This window comes from Hemicordylus capensis, chromosome 4 (genome assembly GCF_027244095.1).
Source record: "Hemicordylus capensis ecotype Gifberg chromosome 4, rHemCap1.1.pri, whole genome shotgun sequence".
NCBI classification, from domain to species: Eukaryota; Metazoa; Chordata; class Lepidosauria; order Squamata; family Cordylidae; genus Hemicordylus; species Hemicordylus capensis.
Genome location: NC_069660.1, coordinates 117,689,525 through 117,712,708, shown reverse-complemented (window position 1 = coordinate 117,712,708; position 23,184 = coordinate 117,689,525). Strand labels below are relative to the sequence as shown.

Sequence of the window (23,184 nt, the reverse complement as noted above, 5' to 3'; positions counted from 1 at the left end):
AGTTGGCAACAGCTGCTTCCTGCCTGCCATTCCAGCACCTGCAAAGGCAACTGGTCCAATTTCCAAAGAAAGTCAGTCCAGAGACAGAGAACAACAACAGGTAAACCAAGGGATTTTTGTGAAGTTATTATCATGGGTGTCCTGTGGATTGGCAAAGCCCCCTTTAGGGCATTTATTTACTCACTCCTCCTATGCTATGTCCATTTACTTGGTATGCAAAGTTAGTGGACCTTACTTTAATTGTACGTTTATCCATGCTTTGAGGGGCAATTTGGATAAAGCAATCCATTGCATGATAACCTACCTTTACATTCTTGTAATTATTGCATCCTTACACCTTTACGTTCTTGCAAATTCATTTGCTTAAATATTAGATCCTTTCGAGACAGAGTGGGGAGTGGGGAAAGAAATATGTGGGATCGAAATATGTTAAGTTGTGTGTTATGTTATGTTTCTACTAATGCATATTTGCAAAAATATACTTGTTTTACAACCTTACATTCTTGTGAGTTCAGTTGCTGTTTGTGCCCTCAGGAACCTATGTTGTTCTAGTAAGAACTAATCAGACTACTTTCCTTTCACTGTCTCTACATCTGGAATAAATTTGGTGCAAATTGAGGTCCACAAGTTAGATCTTTTGCTCCTCAAATGTTCATGTGTCCGCCATCTTGGATCAGGGTGGATGTCGTCATTACAAACTGCACCACTGAAGTGTCCCTGTGTGCCATTTACTACAGCTGTTCCAAATTTGATTCAAATCAGTTAGACAATCCTCAAGTTAGTGTACTTGTGCCTCAGAAGTTTATGCATCTGCCATCTTGGATCAGAGTGGGTGACATCATCACAAACTACACCATTGGGGCATCCCTGTGTGCCCATTCAGCTGTAGCAAATTTGGTTTAAATTGGTTAGACTGTCCACAAGTTAGTCCACGTGCCTCAAAAGTGTATGTGTCCGCCATCTTGAATCAGCGTGGATGACATCATCACAAGCTATGCCACTGAGGTGACCCTATGTGTTCCTACAACTGTACCCAATTCTGATCATATTGGTCAAGGGGGGGACACATGGACACACACACAGAGAATGCCGGTTGATCTCATAAGCCGATTGGAAAGCAGGCTAAAAATACCGTGTGTGTCACAGTGTGTGTGTGTGTGTGGGATGATGCCTATCTTGCCATGGTCGGGGGTGGAGGGTGGGCAAAAAGCCTTTACGTCCAAGCTCCAAAATTACCTAGGTGGACCTCTAGAAGCTGCTGCCAAATCTCTCAGTGGTGACGCCACTTCCCCTTTTCCTTGGCTAGGGCCTTCCTCTCAGAGACCGCTGCATAATTGCAGGGAGGAAGTCCAAGCGTGAGAGCAGAAGGAGGCAGCAGTGCCTTGAGTCTCTTGCACTGCCACTGCTTTCTCTCACCTGCAAATGGAAACATCCTTGACGACATTCTCATTTGTGGATGAAAGTGGGCAAGAGAAGGCAGTGCCAGAGACGGTAACTCAATTTCTTGTGTCTGTCTTATTGTTGTGAGCTGCCCTGAGCAGTAGTACACTGGAGGGGGCAGGGTATAAATATTTTAAATAAATAAATAAAATAAGAATCTTATGGCTCTGCTGCTTCCTCCCAGCATTGCCCTTGCCAAGGGCTCAAGTAGCTGACCCCAATGCAGGCCCTGACTGTAAGTAGGCATGAAGAAATCAAATGACCAGTATTAAAAAAATGCCTTGATAGGACATTTTCCATGGGCTATTGATGTGCAATGCCAGATAGATGTGAGGTTAACTGGTGGTTGAATCCATGAGGTTGTCTTTTGTGGCCATTTGCAGAAGAGCTTGCCCCTTACTGTGAATGCTTCCTTATAGCACTTTAAATTAAAGCACTCTAAATTGTTTTAAAACACTGCCATTTAAAGTACTTGTAAACCCAGTGTGAATGCACTACAGGAGGCTGAAGAACGTGGAGCTTATTGCAAAGTGCTGTCAGTGGTGGTGTGTTCTTGAGGCTATTTCCTCTTACTGTGTCTTAGCCATTTCAACTTGTGTACCTAACCAAAGAACACACAGGTGTTGGTAGCTTTAGTTGGGGCATTTCCTCCTTGAAATGATTTAGAAGTTCATTTTCTAGCTTTACACACACACACACACACGCCTCCCTAAAGGGTGGTTTATATTAAAATTATCTTAGGGTTGCCTGTGAAATGTTTGCTTCTAGCATGAGTTTTATTTAATGACATTTATAGACTATGTGTATGTCTTTTAAGAATGCAAACCAAAATGGTCTAATGCATAGGCAGAAAATCAGGCTTATTTTCTCTCTCCGTTGTGCAGTCATTAGGTGGCCTTGAGCACTGGGAGTTTTCACACATAAAGGTCAAACTGGCTTTTCTTTCAGTTGATGTAAATTAAAAACCTTCATGGATGAGAATATGCATCAATTTTTCCTAATCTAGCACGAGTAACATCCAGAAATGGTACAAATAGCATAAAACATTTTTCAAGGCACTTCTTAGTTTGAGTAGGCCCCTACTCACTTGACATTACTAGCCCCTTCCTACTCCTCTCCGGTCTGTAAGCAAGGCCAGCCCACTACTTATATACTTCTATCTCCAATTTTTATTTATCTATTTATTACATTTATGGCCCACTCTTCTTGCAAGGATAGGAGTTTGGATAGACTGTAGGGATGTGCGAGCCGGTTCGAAGTCGAGCCAGCTCACACTTGAACTGACCTGGCTCGAGGGCTCACCCGCAAGGTCGAGTCGAACCCCCCCGGATTGGACTGGGGCAGGTTCATTTTCTTTTAAAATGGCAGACACCAGCATTGTGGGGCCTCAGCGGGTGCTGCCGCAGCCATGGTGGAGTTTCTGGTGGTTCCCCCTCCCCGCTGGCCTCCCCCTGATCTCAAATGGGACATTTTGGCCTGTTTGGGGCCTCTTTGTGCAGGTGACGGCCATTTTGGAGGCCACTTCACATGCTCACTGGCCATCTGTGTGGCCATGTCATGGCCCAGCCATGCAAATGGCCAGTGCGCATGCACGGTGGCCTCCAAAATGGCCACCGCCAGCACAGAGAGGCCCAAAATGGGCTGAAATGGCCAGCAGGGAGAGGGGGAGCGGTCAGAGACCCCCCCAGCTGTGGCAGCACCCCCCAAAGCCCCGCAATGCTGTTAAGTCCACCATTTATCAAATATTTCATACACACCCACACTGAGCCAGACCCGAACCAGTTTGGACTCTTGCCAGACCGAACCCTGGACATTGGCATGTGGCTTGCTCTGCATACCCCAGGTGTGTGTGGAGATTTAGTTGAGGGGAGAATGGCACTGTGCACTGTAAGAATGGGGGCTCACCAACGTCTAAAAGTACCAGAAGGGCTTAGGCCAGGTCTGCCTGTAAATTGTGATGTAATGTAGACTCCTGTTAAGAGCATTTGAGATAGGATGCCCTCCTGATGAGTAGAGAGTGAGACTGGTATGAGGACCCACAAATGTGGCCCATATACGAGTGGGCTGGTTCATGCCTTAGTTTTTTGCTTAAACTCTCAGGATTCAAGCCCCCCCCCTCCACCTTTCACTCATGATTTCATTTTGCCTCACCAGTAGTTTCCAGTCCTATTCCCTGATATGTTTACTGTTACTTATTCTCTAATCTTTATCTTCTGGTAACTGATTTGCTACTAACCCCTTTAGGAAGAGAGCTAGAAAGCCTTTTCTTTCTTCAGCTGAGAAACTGTCCTGAGGGGAACAATTACTATCAGTTGCCACTATAGGATAAAGATTCTGCCAGATCCTTCGGCAGACTTTTATGGTCTCTCTGTTCTTTTCTAACTCGGATATCTCTCTTAGCACTCTTATGTTCAATATCATCCAGTTCAGAGGTTGCTGTACGACTACATTTGACTCAGCTGCAGCATCTCTTGCAGCTTTCCATCATTGTCTAGGGGTCTCCTTCTCGAAGGAGTTGATAACTGTCAGGGATTCTTAGTTTGGCTTAGATTTATTTGCAGCAGGTTCATGACATCTGGATTCAGAATGATGGAACTGAAAGGCAGGAAGTGCTAAGAGGCTATGATGTCCCATTTCTCCTGCCATCTCTCTGACCTTTGTGTCTGGCTGTTGCTCTTTGAGCATTCTTTCTCTGTCCAAGGAATACATTCCAGCTTTTCTGCTTCAGGAACTGCAAGCGCTACCGTGGCTGACCTTCTTTTTAGATATTTTGTCAGGTGTTGGAAAACAGATATTTACAGGAGCCAGCCAGGCAGGGAGTTATGATTTACAAAAGGAAATGAAAAGTCCAGATATTTTTTTTAATGCATGTGTCTAGCATTTGTATGCATGGCCATGGCTTCTTGGAACATTATGCTACCATGCTTCCAGTGCTGGAAGTGAGTGTATGTTGGCTTAATATACACAAAACAATGCCCTGTTTGTATGTGTAAAGGATGGTTTATTTCACTCCAGCCTGTCATACATCTATAAAAAATCATTTTGATTTACAAGAAAAAGTGGTGGAGGATGCAGAGGGGGTTGTCAGAGTTCTAGAAGCAGTAATCCTAGAGGCTCAAGAAAAAAAGTAGCCATTTCCAAGTCCCTTATTTCTGGTCAGTCAAGGAGGAAAAACATTTTGTTAACATCAGTTTCAGGTTTTGATATCAACTTGAGCATGCATGAAATGTCCCCCTGAGGCAGGCCTGCTCTACTTAGCCCTCCCCCACCTGATGTTTTTGGACCTCAGCTCCCATAATCCCCAGCCACAGTGGCCAATAGCCAGGGATTATGGGAGTTGTAGGCCAACATCTGCAGGAGTCCGAAGTTGAGCAGCCTTGCTAGGGTTTTGTTATATTATGTTTCATTAAAATATATCCACCAGTATTTTATGAAGAGCAAGAGTGGCATGGTTTGTTTGTAGTGAACTAAAAATATGTATATCCTTAAGGTACTATCCTATTGAAATGGGACTTGGGCTACAATCCTACTGTGCAGGGAATAAATCCAATTGAGCACAGTGTACCTGACTTCCAAATAAACATGAACAGGTTGGGCTTCATGTGCTGAACGTTGGCTAGATTGGGCTCAATCCCCTTACTATAGGGGACTGAATAGGGTACTGAGCTTCTTTCGTCCTTCTTTGACAAAGATTTTACTTTTATCAGGATTTTATAAAATTAAGTCACATTTCAGCTGAAGTCTCATTGTTTTAAATGGGAAAGATCTGAGTATGTGCCCAGTTCTCCTTTTGATAGCAATGGGACTTAAAAGTGCTAAACTTTGGTTGGTTCATGCCATTATTTACAGTGATATCGTGGCAGCTTGTAAATTCTAGTCTCCCTCTCCTCCATCCTTTTTTTTTTTTTGCTTTTAATCTCATGTTTAATAAAGCTTTTGCTCGGATCTAAACTATGGTATCCAACTTTAGAAACTGGTTCTGCACCGGAGACATTCCATTGCATAGAAGATTATTCTGAATGTATATATGCACAGTCTTGTGGGGCATAAAGTTTCATGAGAATTACAGTTTTCATGCCTATTGCATGGGATGATACATCACATAAATCTTCTGGCAGCCTTACTGGAAAATTGCCATTACTATTCCAAGTTGATGTTTGGCTCCACATCTGAGATTGTTTATAATGTTGTCAGCTACACTTCTACCAGGTTTCATGCTTGTATCCCAAAAGGAGCAAACCTGGTGTAAATTAGAGAGAGAGAGAGCGAGAGAGAGAGAGAATTATAATATATACACAAACCTCTCTCTCTCCCCCCCCCCCACTACATGGAGCAGTAGCACAGGAAAATTCAGCCAAGGGATGAATCCTTACACCCAGCAACTGATCAATGCATTCAAAATTGCATGCAAAGTCTATTCTAAAGCTCATTCTCGCCTGTAAATATAGCAGTGTACATGCAACCTGCTGCTAGTTCTACGCTTCCCTGTGGACAAGTTTTGTAAATAGTTATATGGGTTGTCATGCAGCAAAATGAGCTTATTTCTTTCTCGCCAAGGAGACCCACCCAACAGCTTGATTCTCTGGATCAGCTTTAGCTTCCATGGTGCAAAGTGCAGCTTTATATTCTGTTTAAATATGCTCAACTTCCTGAACCCTTGGGATAGGATGGTTATCTAAATCCATATTATGAATGGTGCAGAGAGACTGAATAGGAAGAAATTATGCTCCCCCCATTTCAAAACATTAGAATTTGTGATTATCCAGTGAAACAGATTGGCATTAGGTTCAGGGGGGAAAATGAAGTTTTTTTCTTTATTCACAGCATAATTAACTTATGGAATTCATTGCCTTAGGAGGTTGTGATGGGCTTTAAATAGAAACATTCATGGAGGATGAGTCTATCAATGGCTATTAGCTATGCTAGCTAAAGTTAACTTCCCTGTCAAAGGGTGGAATACATCAAAGTACCAGATGCTGGAAATAACAACAGGAGATAGTTTCATGCCTTTCTTATAAGCTGCACAGAGGCATTTTCTTACCCACTGTTGGAGATGAATGATGAAGTAAATTGACTTTGCTCGGATTCAACAAAGTGGTTCTTAAGTTTTTTATACTTAGATAATTAATAACAGTGAAAATTGTTGCAGTATGACTTCTTAAGTAATGTTAGGTTTCAAAGTATATAAACAGCAGTTAGTAATGAACCAAGCTGCAGGCACTATATAACACTTTAGATTATATATAAACATAGAGAGTTATATATGACTTTTTGGGTGGGTTCGAACTCTTAATGAAACTGTTCCAGGGTGCTGGCGAAACACTCTAATTAGGCTCTTGGGCTAATGTGGGGAATCAGCTGGGCTATATGGAACAATTCATTACTGTATCAATTTGTGCAAAGTTTTGGTCTGGAAATGATGAGAAGACAGAAATATGGTACAATCAGATTTATTTAGGTATAATTGCAGTAAAGGAAAATAAAAAGATGGATTAGGCAAGGTGAGGAAGCAATAAAATCTTAACTAACAGTATTAACTAGAGTCTCACATAGTGTTGCTTTAGCTTAAGATCCAAATTGTCAATTAATTAGTTTAAGGTTTTGCTTGAGAAAGGACCAGGATGTGGACTTAAAGAGGAGAAAGAAGAAAGTGAGATTTAAAAGGGGTAGACAGTTAGTATTACCAGTCCTGATCTGTGGATGAGTTGGGTGTATTTGCAGGTTAGACTGTGCAGGTAGATTTCCTACCAGGATCAAGGTAGAAAGGCAGAAAAGAGAAGGAAAAGTGGAGCAGCATGACTACTTGTGGGCTGAAGATCCAATGTGGTGTAGGTCGTGTAAGTGTGGGAGGAGGGTCCTTTCTTCCTGGGTCCGGGGTGGGTTCTCTGGGTGTTCTGAGTGCAATCTCATATTTTCCCTCCCAACCATATGGACATAACAGCCTTGCTAGATCAGACCCAAGGCCCATCTAGTCCAGCATCCTGTTTCACACAGTGGCCCACCAGATGCCACTGGAAGCCTACAGACAGGAGTTGAGGGCATGCCCTCTCTCCTAATGTTACTCCCCTGCAACTAGTGTTCACAGGCATCCTGCCTCTGAGGCTGGAGGTGGCCTATAGCCCTCAGACTAGTAGTCATTGATAGACCTTTCCTCCATGAAGTTATCCAAACCCCTCTTAAAACCATCCAAACTAGTAGTCAACACCACATCTTGTGGCAGAGAATTCCACAAGTTGATTATGCGTTGTGTGAAAAAGTACTGTTTGTGGACCTGATCAATCAATCTCTTTATTTCGGTCAGTGACCAGCATGAGATTAAAACAAATGTAAAAGAGAAGACAATCAAACTTCTATTGCAAACAATAACACCAAATAAATTTTAAAAAGTCCTCCTCAGCATAGATCAAGGTACTGAAAATACTACTAAAATAATTGGAGATAAAGGAGGCAGCAGTATTTCCTACTTATGAGGCTATTGCACACAAATCAAAACTCAACCAGTTGCCTTCTCGACTCCTAAATCTGAGGGGGGTTAAACAATTCAGGAGCTCTGGAAGATATTGTCATTAGATTTACAGCTGATATACAGGTGATACCAGTACCTGCGTGCCCACCTGCAGCTAGCCACATTATGGCTACAAGTTGCTCTGGCCTATCCAACGCCTATTTTCCCATAATTAAGTTCTTCCGCAAATGGAGGGGTGCACTGCAAAATTTAGCTACCTGTCTGGTGGCGCAGGAATTACTTCCTTCCAACAGCCTGTCAGACATCTGAGGAGAATCAAGACCTGGGCATTTAGCTATCAAAGGGTAAATGAGATCCCGGCGCAGGTCTCTATAGAACAAACATTCCAATAGCACATGGGTGACTGTTTCCACTTGACCCTCACCACATGGGCAGAGCCTCTCCCCATAGGGAATCCCTCTATAGCGGCCCTCTAAGAGGGCTGAAGGCAGGGCATTGCATCTTGCCAGGGTAAAAACTCTTCTAAGTGGGGGCACCTCCAAGACAGTGAGGTAGGATGCTGGGGCCAAACTATATCTGACTGGCAATTTCTTGGCAACCAATTTAATGGGATGACCCCTGGTTCTAGTGTTATGTGTGTGAGAGGAAAAAAAATATCTCTATCCACTTTCTCTACACCAGTGTTTCTCAACCACCGGTCCGTGGACCGGTGCCGGTTCGCAAGGCATTGGGTACTGGTGTGTGAGGCATCACTAATAAAAATCACCCCCCCCAAAAAAAAATTGGGGGGCTGGCAGGGGCCACTGGGTGCTCTCCAGAGCTCATTTCCTGGCAGCCCTCATTGCTGGATAATGTTCATTTCGCTTCATTATCCAGCAGCTAGGATTGCCTGGAATGAGCTCCGGAGAGCTGCCCGGAATTGTTTTTGGGAGGTGCCAGGGGGTGGTGTAGGGGGTGAGGGGGACCACCCCCTTACTAACAGCTGTTCCGGGAAACTGCACATGAATAATTTGGTCCATGACTCCAAAAACGTTGAGGAACACTGCTCTACACCATGCATGATTTTATAGACTTCTATCATGTCTCCTCACAGTCGTCTTTTTTCTAAACTAAAAAGATCCAGGCTTTGTAGCCTTGCCTCATAAGGAAGATGCTCTAGGCCCCTGATCATCTTGGATGCCCTCTTCTTCACCTTTTCCATTCCTACAATATCCTTTTTTAGATGTATTGACCAAAATTGTACTCAGTACTTCAGGTGTGGCTTAGGCCAGGATATGTATGTACTCCAGGTGCAGTACTCCAGGTGTATGCTTGGGCCAGGATACGAATAGGCAAATTCATGCCCTGGGGCAATGAGATAGTCAGGGGCCCTGTCTGCTGGGCTGAAACTCGCATGTAACAAATATGTTCATGTTTGTATGAACCAATCAAGTTGGTGTGATCTTTAAGAAACAAAAGATGAAATGGCTGGTTGAGAGGTATGAGTGGAGTACTGAATGGGTGAACTCAAAAGCATTATCTGAGACGAGGTCATCTCTTCCTGGGAAAGAGATAGGTTTTCTTTTCCTGTTAACCATCCTACCTGTGGGTCCTTGCCAGCTCATTAACGGGGTGATAGGAGAATGGGAATGTGCCATGTTCATTTGGGTAGTTGTAGGAGTGATTAGCGAGGCTAATCCCATTACGCAGATTGCTATTAACAGTGATGTAATTGCAAATTCAGAAGTCCAGGCACTCTTCATGACAGCCCCCATGGCCATGCCCACCCCAACAGCCAGAGAAGCCGAGAAGTACCGGTGCTCCTTCCCTGTGCATCCCCCCTCAACTATACCCTTGCTATTTATCTTGTGAAGGTCTCTTTGACCCAGGTCTGCTTGCTAGCTTCCTCCCTTTTTGCAAGAGAGACCATGGGGGTCTCCTTACAGTTGTTTGTTATCCCATGTTTGCGCCAAGCAACCAAATTGCATAGTTTGGCAAATATGGTCATGTGCAGAGTTCACAATCCCGCGAGCTCAGGTATCCAAGATGGAGGTTGCAAGCCTGCAACTGCATATCACATAGAGGGATGCTGTTTGCAGCCACAAAACAAGCTGTTTCAGCAACAACACACAATGGTGGCAAGTATGAAAGAGCCACTGGTTCCTGTTGGGCACATGTAGCCACTACTGTCGCCATTGCTGTGTTGTGTGAACCCGAAAGTGTTAGGCAATTAGTTACCCACCTCAGCCCAACGTTGTCAAGCCAACAAATGTTGGTTGTGAAGATGGCTGAGGTAGGTCACCTACATTCTTCACCCAACATTTTCAGGTTCTCACAATGCAGTAATGATGGCAGTAGCAGGAGCACATGCCCAGCTCTTCCATACTTGCTGCCATTATGTATGAACCTGCCCAATGTCTTTATATACCCTTACAGTTCTTTGTTATATACTTCAAGTATTTCCATTCCTTGGACACTGACATAGCTGTTGCCTGCTTTTAAATGGATCACCACATTGGCTGTGATTCTGGCCCCTGTTTCTCATGCTCACAACAATGCCAGATCACAATGAAGCTCTTCTCACAATCCGTGAGAAGAGCTTCTTCTGGGTCTGTGGGGAGAGCGGGCTCGCTCTCCCCACAGACGATCAAATCACAGCCCTGGGCAGCCAGATCAACTGCCTACACAACTGCCAGCTCCATCACGGAGCCTGCGGTGGCTGCGGGGATCAAGAACTGCATGGCCCCCGGAAGTTCCAGGATGCCCCATACAAGCATGTGGGCCCTGGTCAGCAACCTCCTGGTCAGGGGTCTACTCCTGTATCGCCACGTGCCGCAGTGACACACGAGCAAAACAATGAGGTTAACCGAGCACTCAGAAGTGTAACGGGGGGGGGGGCACGGCACATGCCCTGGGCGCCACTTGTGGGCCCCCGCAAAATTGCCATGTGCATTCCTTTGGGGAGGATGGAAGGTTGGCGATGGATGGATCAGATGCTTGGAAACTTGTGGTTTATGTTTATTTTAAAATTAATTTACGGGGGGCTTGCTTGGCGCTGACTTCTTGCTTGAGGGTGGCAGGGGGTGTCTCGGGGAGTGGCGGCGGCGGCTGGGGGGTGGCTGTTGCTTGCTTGCAAGTTGCTGCTATCTTGGCTGAGAGCAGGGGTGGCGTTGGGGCAGCGGTGGCCGGCTGTTGTTGCTTGCTTCCATCTTGGCTGCAGGGGGGAGTGGTGCATTGGGGTGGCGGCACCACCTGGGGGTGGCTATTGTTGCTTGCTGCTTCCATCTTGGCTGAGGGGTGGTGGTGTGTTGGGGCGCGGCGGTGACCGGGGCAGGGGTGGCCTCCCCACCCCACCCCCGACAGTTGGGTGGCAGGTGGCACACTGGCTTTTCCCCCTAGTCAGGCGGGAGGCGCCGGCGCACTTGCTTTGCCCTGGAGAGTGTGTGTGTGAGAGGTTGAGTTCTTCTTCCACCCCCACCGCCACGCCGCCGGGGGACCTGAGCCGAGTTTTGAGCCTGAGCCTGAGTGTGAGCGATGGAGCAGAGAGGGCAGATTTCCAGGCTGGGTCGGGTGCATGGCGAGGAAGCTCCCCTGTTCAGAGGTCGGGAGGGAGCTTCCTCACTGCTGCACCACCTGGCTGGAACTTGGAAGTTGTGTTTGTGCCTGAGAGAGGGAGCCGCCTTGCGGCACGACCAGCAGCCGCAGCAACGTGTGTGCTGCCTGCCTGAGTTGACTGCCCAGCCAGGAGTGAGTGCAGCCAACTCAGTGCAGGCAGCAGCAGTGTCTCTCTCGTCTGGTCCTCCTCCTCGCCAATGGCGCCCAGCCCAGCAGCAGCCCTGCACGCCCTACGGCATGTCTCTCGTGCCACGGGGGTGGTGGGGGTGGTGGTGAATGTAACTTTCTTGCTGCCTCAGCATTCCTTTGGGGAGGACGGAAGGTTGGTGATGGATGGATTGGATGCTTGGAAACTTGTGGTTTGTCCAGCTGTTCTCGTTGCTGTACACAGTAAAAATTGCATGTGGCTTCGTGAGTCAGGCTTGCCACTTGGTGGTTTGAAACTTTGATAATGACTATGACAGCAGCAAGAAGTGCAATGGGCTTGCTTCTTAAAAGTAATACTTGTTGCTCCTCCCTACCCACTCTACTTGGCTCTCAAACAAAATCCTGCAAGTGTGGTGTGTTCGTTCCACCCCCCATACCTGCTAAATAGATCCTGGTGGTGTTAGAAAAGGGGGGCTTTAACAGTTGTTTAGAACAAACTGGAAGACTGTTGTCATTTATCCCCCCACTACTTCACTCCTTTAGCCCCCCCCCGCAAAAAAAACCCCTTAACAACTTTTGTGGTTTGTTTGATCCCTAGGATCAAAAGTCCAGGCACAACTGCAGGGGCTAAAATTCTGGTGCAGTGAACATATGGTGGTGGGGGAGCAATTTAGCATTAAGGGGTTGTTTGAGCTGCATTTCTTCATCCAACTATGTGGACAGACAGATACAGAAAATTAAACTTGCAACCTTAAAATATTTTGTAAGAGGTCAGAATTTAGGTAATTAAATGGTTTAAAGAGTACCTTCAATTGGTGGTAGCTCTAGGTGCTAAACATTCAAGATTATAATACTATGCACACTTACTTGGGAGTAAGTTCCTTTGAACTGAATAGGACTGACTTCCAATTAAACACAGCACTGGGCATTGCCCTTCCACTACCATTCAATGCAAATCATGAAATTAGAACTGGAGAAGATATCAAATTGTCCTTATACATTCTTGACTACACAGGTAGAAATAGCAATGCTCACTAAAACTAGTATCCAAGCCAAGACTGGAAAGACATTTTGAATAGAAGTTGAGAAGAGGGTAAAACAATTCAGTTGCACTGTTTGGGTAGTGAACATCATTAACTGACTATTTACAGATGAGATGGCTACTAATCTTTCCAACTTTGAGAACACTCTAAATGCTGCATGAGGAAAGGGGGAATTTTTTGTAATTTTTGAGGTGATATTATGGTAAAATACAAGTTTTCTGAAAGATGTGTGACAGATTTTTTTGGGGGGAGCAATTTCAGTGCTTGCCCTAGGCGCCGTTTCCCCTAGTTACGCCTCTGCGCTCGCTCTGTTAACTGCATTTAAGGGGAGGGGGAATTAGGCGGGCTAGTCGCTTTGGGAGCACCGGGCTCACCTGCGATGTACATGGTTGAAGCTTGGGAATAGCCTCAATGTCTGTTATGAGCTGGATGCTCCTGCACGATCCATATACAAGCCTGAAGCTTGGTATATTTTTGTAGGGTATGTGTGTGCAAGATTTACTTTGTTGTTTCATTCATTTTTGTTCTTTAAAACTTGATCTATTATTGATTCATTGAAATCATATTCATCTTGTAACAATTTTGTTAGCTCCATTTGTGTGTGTTTCAACTTACTTTAGTGGGAGACCCAGCTGCACATTTGTGATTTCCATCCAACTGGCATGAATCTTTCAGGCATTCTGTTAACCCTTCAAGAGAGCAGATCTGCCAAATTTCAGATAGATGGGAAAAAGGAAATCTGTTCACTAGATAGTTTAAAAAGGCACACAGAATCGTGGCCTATTATAAAAATGAACTATAAATATGAATTTTTAAAACACAAGCACGGCAGATGGGCACCAGGTTAGTAGACATGGAAAGAAGGCTTCCAGCAGACCTTGGCAAGGTGGAGGAACATCCAGGCTGGTAAGGCACCAGCTACAGCTGCAGACTGGATGAATTAATATATAAAGTGTCTATCTCTGTGCTGGACACATGGACCATAATTAGATGTAATTATGAATGAATATCTTAAATGTCCTTAGACTATTAGAAATCACTAACATAGAGTAGGTCTATGAGTAGTTTGCTCATAGTAAGATGTTTTTAATGGAGCTTATTATCAGGTGTGCTAGGATTGCAGACTTAATATAGCTCTCTAAACTGCAAACACTAACTATGCACAAAGGAATGGGAAAGGAAATGATGATGATGATGATGATGATGATGATGATGATGATGAATTTGATTTCTTTACTGCCCTTCCAAAAATGGCTCAGGGTGGTTTACACAGAGAAACAACGAACAAATAACATGGCTCCCTGTCCCCAAAGGGCTCACAGTCTAAAAGAAACATAAGACAGACCTCCAGTCACTGGAGGTACTGTGTTGGAGGTGGATAGGGCCAGTTACGCTCCCCCTGCTACATAAAGAGAATCACCACGGTAAAAGGTGCCTCTTTGCCCAGTTAGCAGGGGTTTTGAGAAATGTAGATTTGAGAAATTTCAACAAACTGAAATCAATGTTTGGGAACAGTTTCCCAAACAAAAGAAGACTTGCATAACATTCTGACTTCAAGGAGAAGAACTCACAAAAATAAAAAGTGAGCCTTGGTCTGTCTCATTATAGACTTTCCAATCCCTTCCATTGACACTGTGACTGGTGGATTCTGTGTGCAGCACCACAGTTCTGGATTTTTTCACTAAAATATGTTTGAGTTAAAGATTGAATTGTTTGCAATGCGAATTTCTCATTGGCTTCCCTCTCCTCCTCCTTTTCTGTATCTGACTTGTTGAGGATTAGAAACCAAAATAACAAAAGAAACAAAGCAAAAACGAAGCAATAACTAATGAAATTGATATCATTTGGAGCTGATATAATACTTGTGACTCCAGCATTTGGGGTTGGACTAGATGGGCTTCAAGGTCCATCCAGGGCTGGCCCTAGAATAGTGTCCTGGGTGAGGAGTAGCTTCAGCACCACCCTCCCTTGGTTAGTTTATAAGTGCTTCCAGGTTGTGTGGTTTGTACAAGATTGTAAACCCTAATAGTGTAAGAAGGCCTACTGTTCCTAGGCTTTCCCAGGGAGGCCCACGAAAAGGGCCCACAGCTAGTTCTCAGTAATTTGCTTCCAGTGTTCTAGTTCTGGGATCTCACTGAAGTCTCTCAGACAATTCTGCAGCTTCTTCTTCAGTCTCCTTCACTCTCCCCAGGTCTTTATCTCCATCTTTTCCCCACTCCACCCGCCACCATCTGAGAGAAATTAGGCAGAGAAAACACTTTCCTGGTTCTGCTTTTTTAAAATCCTTAGCTCACTGCAGACAGTACACTCGACAAACACTGGGTCACCAAGCTCAGCTCAGCGCCCCCTACTGGTAGGCAACCCTGGGTAAACCTCGTCCAACTCACCGTCTGACGCACCCACTCACGGCCCTGCTTCCAAGTGTATCATTCTTTGGTACTGGTACTGATGCCAGTTGGGTACCTATAACATGGAATGTTAAGTTCAGTTCCACAGACTCCATCTGTGTATTCCAATGAAGAGACAAACCTGGCTCTTTGGGCCACCATTCTGCCATTGCCAGTCATCTAGTTTCAAAGTAGTGGTGAAGCTGGAACAAACCACAATATAAGATGCTCTACCATGTTTATATTGCCTAAATAATAAAGGTCACAGCCTTAACACACACAACTTCCTGGCATTTTCAACCATGAGTGAAAGTAGTGAACCCTTAACATCATGTATTACAGTGAAAAGCCTTTTTGTCTATTGAATTATCTTTCTGTAGGCTACAATCTCCTGCAGTGAAGAGTAGAAAAATGTTATAAAAGCATAGAATTAGAGAAAAACCAAGAAACCTTTCCAAATCAGCATCCGTTATAACCTGAAATTCTCAGCAGACCAGCAATTGCATCAACCAGTCTTCTGTTGCCATTTGAGCCTTCACAAGTGGTAATGGTAACTGTTATTTTTAAAAAAATGTAAAATAGGCACTGTTTATTGCAAATGCTTAAGAGGCATATTTTGTTTGAGACCAACTAATTTTCTATAGATCACACAAAGCCATATAACATTTCTTTCTCCTTTTGGGGGATTGCTTTAGCTACCCAGGTGGAAATACTATGAAACAATTCTGTTTAATTCCATATCCCTCTGTTTCCATTTGTGTTTTGCCTGTGACACAGAACTGACAAGCTTTAGAAACAACAATCCACTTTCCAATCACAAAAACTACTATGGACCTTTGATGGAAATGGTGAATCGCACTAGGTTGAAAGTCAAGTTTCCAAAACAATGCTGACAACAATGAAAAAAATGCCTCTTTCCACCCCACCTGGCCTTCGACTTCCCAGAATTCAACTTGCTTTATTCTACCTGAAAGTGATATCTTTCCATTGTCTTTGATATGCAAGTGCATTAGTAAATTGGCAAAAAAATCCCAACCATGATGCAATGTGATTTGCATTTATTTCATGTGCTTTCTTTTTGAATGACATTGAAGGCCTGACTGTCATTGAATCTAGAAGTTTATGAATACAATAATTTTGCATGCCATACATAGTCTGAATGATAGCACTATTAAAAAGGGAAATTGAAGTTGATTGTTGGAGGGATGTGATTGCTTAGCTACCTGTGCCTTCTCTACGTATCCTTCTATTTTCATATCAGGCTGCCCAATGGGTACTATATGATAATGTCACTTTAAAAAAGCAATATGTCACAAAGTCAGTCATTCTGGAAATAATATTTCAGTAGCAAAGCTACTGCTATGCTGGGAAGGAATAAAATATGTGTCTCCTGTCACTGAGTGGACAACAAAATCTAAGTTTAGAAATATATTAACTTTGGCAGTGCAGGTAAAAGTATACTGACTTTTCCTCATGTTTTTCAAAAAGGCCAAGACAAAATGATGATACATAGTTTTGATTGTAACAGTGATTTGTCTTTGGCACAGAAGACATTTAATCACACACACACACACACACACACACACACACACACACACACACACACACACCCTTGCTGGCAGATTAACTCAAATCTATTAAGATGCCCCTATCTTTATGGGTAGATTGTACTGAAGATCTATTTATGGTGGAATATTTGTGCATGGATATACTTGTAGGAATCACTTTAAAGACTTAAGGGCTTGTTTAGAGTGTCAGTGCCATAAAGTATACCTTTCCATCTCTTTGTCATTGGTGAATACCAATAAGGGTGTATACTGTTTTTGGAGAAGAGGGGCATAATTGTGCTCTTCAGGAATTCTAAAAGTGGGTAAGGTTTTCTGAGTAAAAGGGGAACAGGAGCATGCAGGCTAGTGACATTCCACATGCCCATGAGCTCCATGGCCATGTGCCCTGCTCTTCTTGGGTTCAGCACATGTCTGCAAAGGCCAAGGGAAGGTCTCCCCAGGAAGAGCATGGACCATATCAATGGCAGTGGATGTGGCTGGCTGGTGTGCTTCTCTTCCCCCTCTACTTGGATACATTGTATCCACTTTCAAACACCTGAAAAGAACTAAGTAACTTCCAAAAATAAAACTAAGGTGTGAGAGTCTAAGGATGTGGGAAGTTTCATCCATAAATTGCAAATGAAGAAGGGCATCTTCAGGTGATGATTAGACAGCAAAATTCAGGGTGAGTCACATATGCCAGCCCACATGGCTGACAACACCCTTGCCCTCAGTCACATGATGTGGGGGGAGGTCTTACAGAGGATGTATAAAGGAACGCTGTCTAACTTCATGTCAGTCAAGGTCAGATAAGCTTAGGAATGTTAAGTTCTTTTATTTCCAAAGCTTAAAACCTACTTAAACTGTGCTGTGTGAGGTCGATTAAGGATTGCATAGTTCCCCAAAGTCTTTAAAATCAGTGCTGGCAGTCTGGGCTGTGTGAAAGCAGTGGGGAACTCATCTGACCTGCCAATGAGATGCAGAAAGAGACATCTCTTGTTGGAGATGGTCACAGCAGCATGGAAAGAGGCAGAACTGCAAGGAAACACCAGCAGGGAGGAGCCCAATGACCCCATGCTTGGCACAAGCATGCGGGGAGAAGAAGGTGGCTGGGTTTTTCAAGAGTAAAGGGGAAGGGGCAGAGCCAGGCTAGAGTCAGATGGTGTCTCACATGGATATGGGAGGTGCATCGGGTAGAGATGCATATGGGATATGGGAGATGCATATGGGATATGGGAGGTGCATGGGGTAGAGGCTAGAGAAGGGATGTGCTGAGGAGGAAACAGGCATGTCCTGAGAAGGGTGTGCATGAATGGTTTGGTGCCAAACCCTGAGTAGGGGTGTGCATGAATGGTTTGGTGCCAAACCAGTTCACCTCGAACCAGGCCAGTTCAGAGGTCCAATCATGGACCAAACCGGGGGTGGTTTGGTCTGTGATCAAACTGAACTAAGCCTGGTTCGGGCGGACCGGTTCAGCACCGAATGGGTGGCCAGAAGGGGTGGCAAAAGAGTTAGTAAAATGCCCTTCACATATGCGGGAGGCCAGAACTGAGCCACCACCAAGCAGGCGGCTTATTAAAGGAGGGAGGTTCATGCATGGTTAAGCTATGGGCTGTGCCGGTGGCCAAGGAGTGGTGGAGCGGTGGTGAGGGCAATGTGCTTAGCCGGTAAGCAGACCATTTTAATATCTCTCTTGACAGCCCCACCCTCACTGCCCCTTCACTGGAACCAGGGTTCCCCACCCCTGTAGTTGTAAAGGGGAATCTTCATTGATTCCCCTTTACAAATATTGGTCGCCGAACCAGTTTGGTCAAACAGACTGGACCAGCCAGTCAGTTTGGCTGAATCTGTTCAGCAGCATGCAGTTTGGCTTGAATTTGATTCGAATCTGAGCCAAACCATGATTTTTGGTTTGTGCACACCTCTAGCCCCGAGGGACAGATTTGGCTCCTAGTGAGGTTTCAGGAAAAAGGCACTAGGAGGAGCAGGAAAAGAGTGGCTTTATTTCCTTCCTTTCCTTACTAAGGCACAGAAAAGTGGTGGAATAAACAGGGCTGGAAGCTCATAAGCTGGTAAGATGCCCTGGTGTGAGTGGGTTTGAGCTGACATTCTGATAATCAGTCTTTGGAGTTCTGCACAGCTGTGTTTGAGCTATAATTAGTATCAGCAGATGTTCTAGTCAGATGTTATACTGTAAATCAATGGCAATATTTGAGGGGGACAAATGGAAGCATGCTGGTTTGTCATGCCCCTATGTCAGGACTGCACAACTTCGGTCCTACTGCAGATGTTGGACTAAAATTCCCACCTTCCCTCACTATTGGCTAATGTGGCTGGGAATGATGGGAGCTGTAGTCCAAAAACAACTGGCAGGCCAAAGTTGTGTAGTCCTTCTCCTATGTGATGTGCTTTCTGGTTACACCCCTGGGCCTCTGTGCATTTGGTGCTTTTCTGTAGAGGGTAGTTCTGAATCTTCTCCATGTTGGGTGCTGCCTTCTACTGATTACAGGGGCATAACTATAATAGGGCAAGGGGAGAGAGTCGTCTGGGGGCCCACTGCCTTTGGGGGACCCCCAGAGGCAAGTCACATGACTGACTCCCCCAGCCACGCACCCGCCTGGGCTTCCTTCAGTTGTATTCATCCTCTGAAATTGATGTGAGTGTTAAGACCTGGAGCTACCAGAACAGCATGTCTTTCTCTAGTACCATTAAATGACTTGCATCCTCCACAATTTACAAAACCTTTTCAAAAATAATTTAGGATGATGTTCTATTGTGGCACGTAGGTACGCCCCTGACTGATTAGCATCAAATGTAAGTTGGTATGGGTCAGCATGCTTAGCTGGCACCTCCTGTGTGTGCCTCTTGCATTTTGCCACCTAAAAAATTTGCTGAAGCCCTATTTGGGAGCTCTCTCTTCAGTTTGATTTGGAAATGGGGCACTTCAGAATATTTCTAAAAATATATTTCAGAATATTTAAAAAATGTGCCATTTTTCTGCCACACTAAAATCCCAACACAGAAATATAGCTAAACAGCAAGCTTTGCTTCTTTTGCTAAAAAGATAAGCAGCATGTACAGCTTGTTTGAATTGCAATATTGCAAAATATCATTGTTATTTTATCTGTACTATAAAATATCTTTTCAAATTATCTGCAAATAATCCGACAGTCTTATTTATTTTCATAAGTGCCTCTGCTAATAACATTCCTTCTTTGTAAAATGGATTCAACATGAAATGCAGTAGCTGAATAACGGACTTTGATATTCTTTAAACCATCACGAAAGATTATTTTAATGCATTCAAGCTCTTGTTAAGAAGGTGAAATACAAAAGTTGAAATAATTTTTCCTGAAAAAAATGATAGTAACCCCCTCATTTCTCTTCAGTAGTATAGTGTCTGTCTTACAACATTGTATGTATGCTAGTCACAAAAAGGTGCAATTTCATGTGAGAATAATCTGCATGCTGTACCACATATGCCTGTGGAAATCAGATAAGTTTAAGCTGTAGCTATGTGCGCACTCCCATTCAGGATTGCATTCTGACACCCTTCTCCTAAATAAGGTTGCTATATAAATAATTTACAAATGAGACTTATACATCAGAATATAGGAAGCTGTCATATACTGAGTCAAACCATAAACTCCATCTAGCTCAGTATTGTCTACTACACAGACTGGCAGCGGCTTCTCCAAGGTTGCAGGCAGGAGTCTCTCTCAGCCCTATCTTGGAGATGCCAGGGAGGGATCTTGGACCTTCTGCTCTTCCCAGAGCAGCTCCATCCCCTAAGGGGAATATCTGACAGTGCTCACACATCAAGTCTCCCATTCATATGCAACCAGGGCAGACCCTGCTTAGCAAAGGGGACGAGTCATGCTTGCTACCTCAAGACCAGTTTAAGAGGCCCAGAATAAGCATGTCTTCATTCTCAATCGCTGTTCTATTCTTTGGAAGGTCGTCCGGTGGTGAGAACTGTATTTCCAGCACAACCCCACACAATTTTGGATGACCATGCTCTTCAATAAAGTTGCAATGATGTAGCAGTAAAGGTACATCATGTACCAAGTTTCTCTCAAGGAACACATGTGCCTGCCATGGGTATAGCTAGGGGAGAGGGGCCCATGTTCACCCCTCTCCCTGGCAGTTCCTTGGAGTGAGGGAGATACAGAAGAAAATAGGGAGGGGTGGAGCTGAGAGGCCCTCAGGAGCTGGGGCCCCCATGTTCTTTTAACCCATATGTTCAATTATAGATACACTCCTGGTGGCAGCACAGTATAAAGCAGAGGTGTACAGTAGCTGTAACTGAGCGAATGGGTTCAAAGAATCTGGGTCCCCTAGCTCCACCCCTCCCTATTTTCTTCATTATCTCCCTCACTCCAAGGGGCCAGCAGGGAGAGGGGAAAACACAGACCCCCCCTCTCCCCTAGCTTTGCCCCTGGTATGAAGTTATTGGCATATGATCTCCCAATGTTTCACTGATAGATATTCTTCAGTACTTTTACTACTCCTATTCTGACACCAAGAATCATTGCTTGAGACTCCAGTTACAAGTTGCTGAAGGCTCTACACTGCTTGCGTTTAGCCTATAGTAGGCTCTCCTTCACTGGTTAAGCAGGTGTGTTGGTCAGCTAAGCAGAAGAGTTTCCTTTAAAACAAAGGCAAATTGAATGTTTTATCTTCTATTATAACAGAAGAGAGCTGGTCTTGGGGTAGCAAGCATGACTTGTCCCCTTAGCTAAGCAGGGCCCCATTTGCACATAATGCAAAACCGAATTTGAAGGGGACAGAGGTTGCCAAACCTGTATGTCTGAATGTGGGACACCCCAGTGAAACTCCAGTTCCACAAGCGGAGTGACCTGAGGTTTCACTCTCCAGACTCCAATCTGAAACCTTGGGTTGTAGTGAATGTCACCAGCCCAACCAGAGCTTAACAGCTGCCTGTGTTATGCAAATGCTGAACTGCAGGCTCGACTGTCTGAAACTGGAGTTGAGGGAGGAAGCTCCCCCTCTCTCTGGCTGTGATTGGCTGTGCAGGCTGTCCTTCATACAGGAAGGAAGCCCATACAGCCAGTTCCCCTCTTCTCTGCAATCTCCCTGACTGCAGAGAGTCTGCTCTCTGTTATGTCCAAATTTGGACAGAAGAGTAAGGAGTGTGGAGCCCATGGTTCCATAATATGTGCGAATGTAGCCTTAGTGTATTTTCTGTTTTGTAGTTTGGTCCAGCTACAAGTTACATTTAGAAGAAGAAAAGATCACCATTGGCACTGGATTTTAAAAGATGTGTAATCTATCTCCCTTTTGGATTTCTTTACCAAGGAAGGCTAAAATCAACAAAATCTGGACCAACAGCACACTTTAACATCATGACATGAGCACAGAACTGTAAAATATCAAAACTGCCTGGCAACAATAAATTCTTCTTTGGTGCACTACCTCCATAAATTTATGTGCAACAGCCAGAGTAGGCACAGCTTTATTTTGAATAAGAATAATATAATTTTTAATATCATGAGCCCACTTAGGACCAGGAACCATCTCTTTTCTTTTGCTGCGTAAATGGTTTTCAGAACCATTTTTTGTTGAACAGCTGGATATACCTATTTTGAATAATAATATGTCAATAAGCTGTCATTTTGCTTTAGGCATAAAATATATTTGTTGCATTTATTTTGATTGTTTGTAAGCCATCTTTTTAGCTGAGGGAATCAAGTCATCAAAGACTGAAACCACTTATTCCTAATTATATGAGGAGCAGTGCTGCATGCAGAGGTGCTCGTACCCCTGGACTTTGGGGCCAAAGTCCAGGGCCTCCACAGCCCCTGGGGCCCCCCAATTCCTCTTTAGTCCATCTGTCCCAGGTGGTGTGGTCACTCGGCAGAGCATGACGATGCTTAATTTGCAGGGGAGGGGGAACCTCCAAAGGCCTTTAGACCCAAGCTCCGGAATTACCTAGGTGCACCTCTGGCTGCATGTCTGTAACTTTAGTGTGGGGCTGCACAACTTTGGTCTGCCTGTAGTTGTTGAACTACAAGCCCCATCATCCTTAACTATTGGCCACTGTGGCTGCAAGTGAAGGGCATTGTAGTCCAGTAACAGCTGGAAGGCAGACGTGCAGCTTACCTTAGTGTATGGCCCTTAGAGGATAAAGAACACCGTAGAGTTGCATGTGCTCAGTGGGATTTGTCTTTGCTTTATGGCTTCCTGATTTTCCTTTGCATATGTGGCAGTTGGAGGAGCTGGCCTTGTTCATGAGAGCATTTTAAAAGAGATATTCAAATGTGATTTTTAAAAATGAATTGTGATTTTATATTTCTCTTTCAAAAAATAGCTACTGACTGGTGATCATTTCCATATATTTTGTTCATTGGTTCATCAGCTTTTAACAGACCTATGCCCCATTAAAATTAGATACATGTTCAGCATCATGTATGAAAAGTGGTTTAAGGTAGGGATATGTGACGCGGCTTGATATGAACCAGGCTTAACATCAAAATGGCCCAGTTTGGGAAGTCCAGCCCCCCCCAAGGGGGTACCAGTCTGAGTTCAAACTGGAACAG

The 23,184-nt window shown here is 44.4% G+C and overlaps 1 long non-coding RNA gene across 1 annotated transcript; it reads right to left on the bottom strand.

Annotated features, from left to right (window-relative positions):
• Window positions 1–4,510: 4,510 nt before the first annotated feature.
• Window positions 4,511–21,581, bottom strand: LOC128325361 (uncharacterized). The gene is made up of 4 exons (XR_008307401.1): window positions 21,427–21,581; window positions 15,078–15,153; window positions 13,306–13,395; window positions 4,511–5,680 (listed from the first exon to the last, which is right to left on the bottom strand). It is a non-coding gene; the product is annotated as an uncharacterized LOC128325361 (long non-coding RNA).
• Window positions 21,582–23,184: the final 1,603 nt, after the last annotated feature.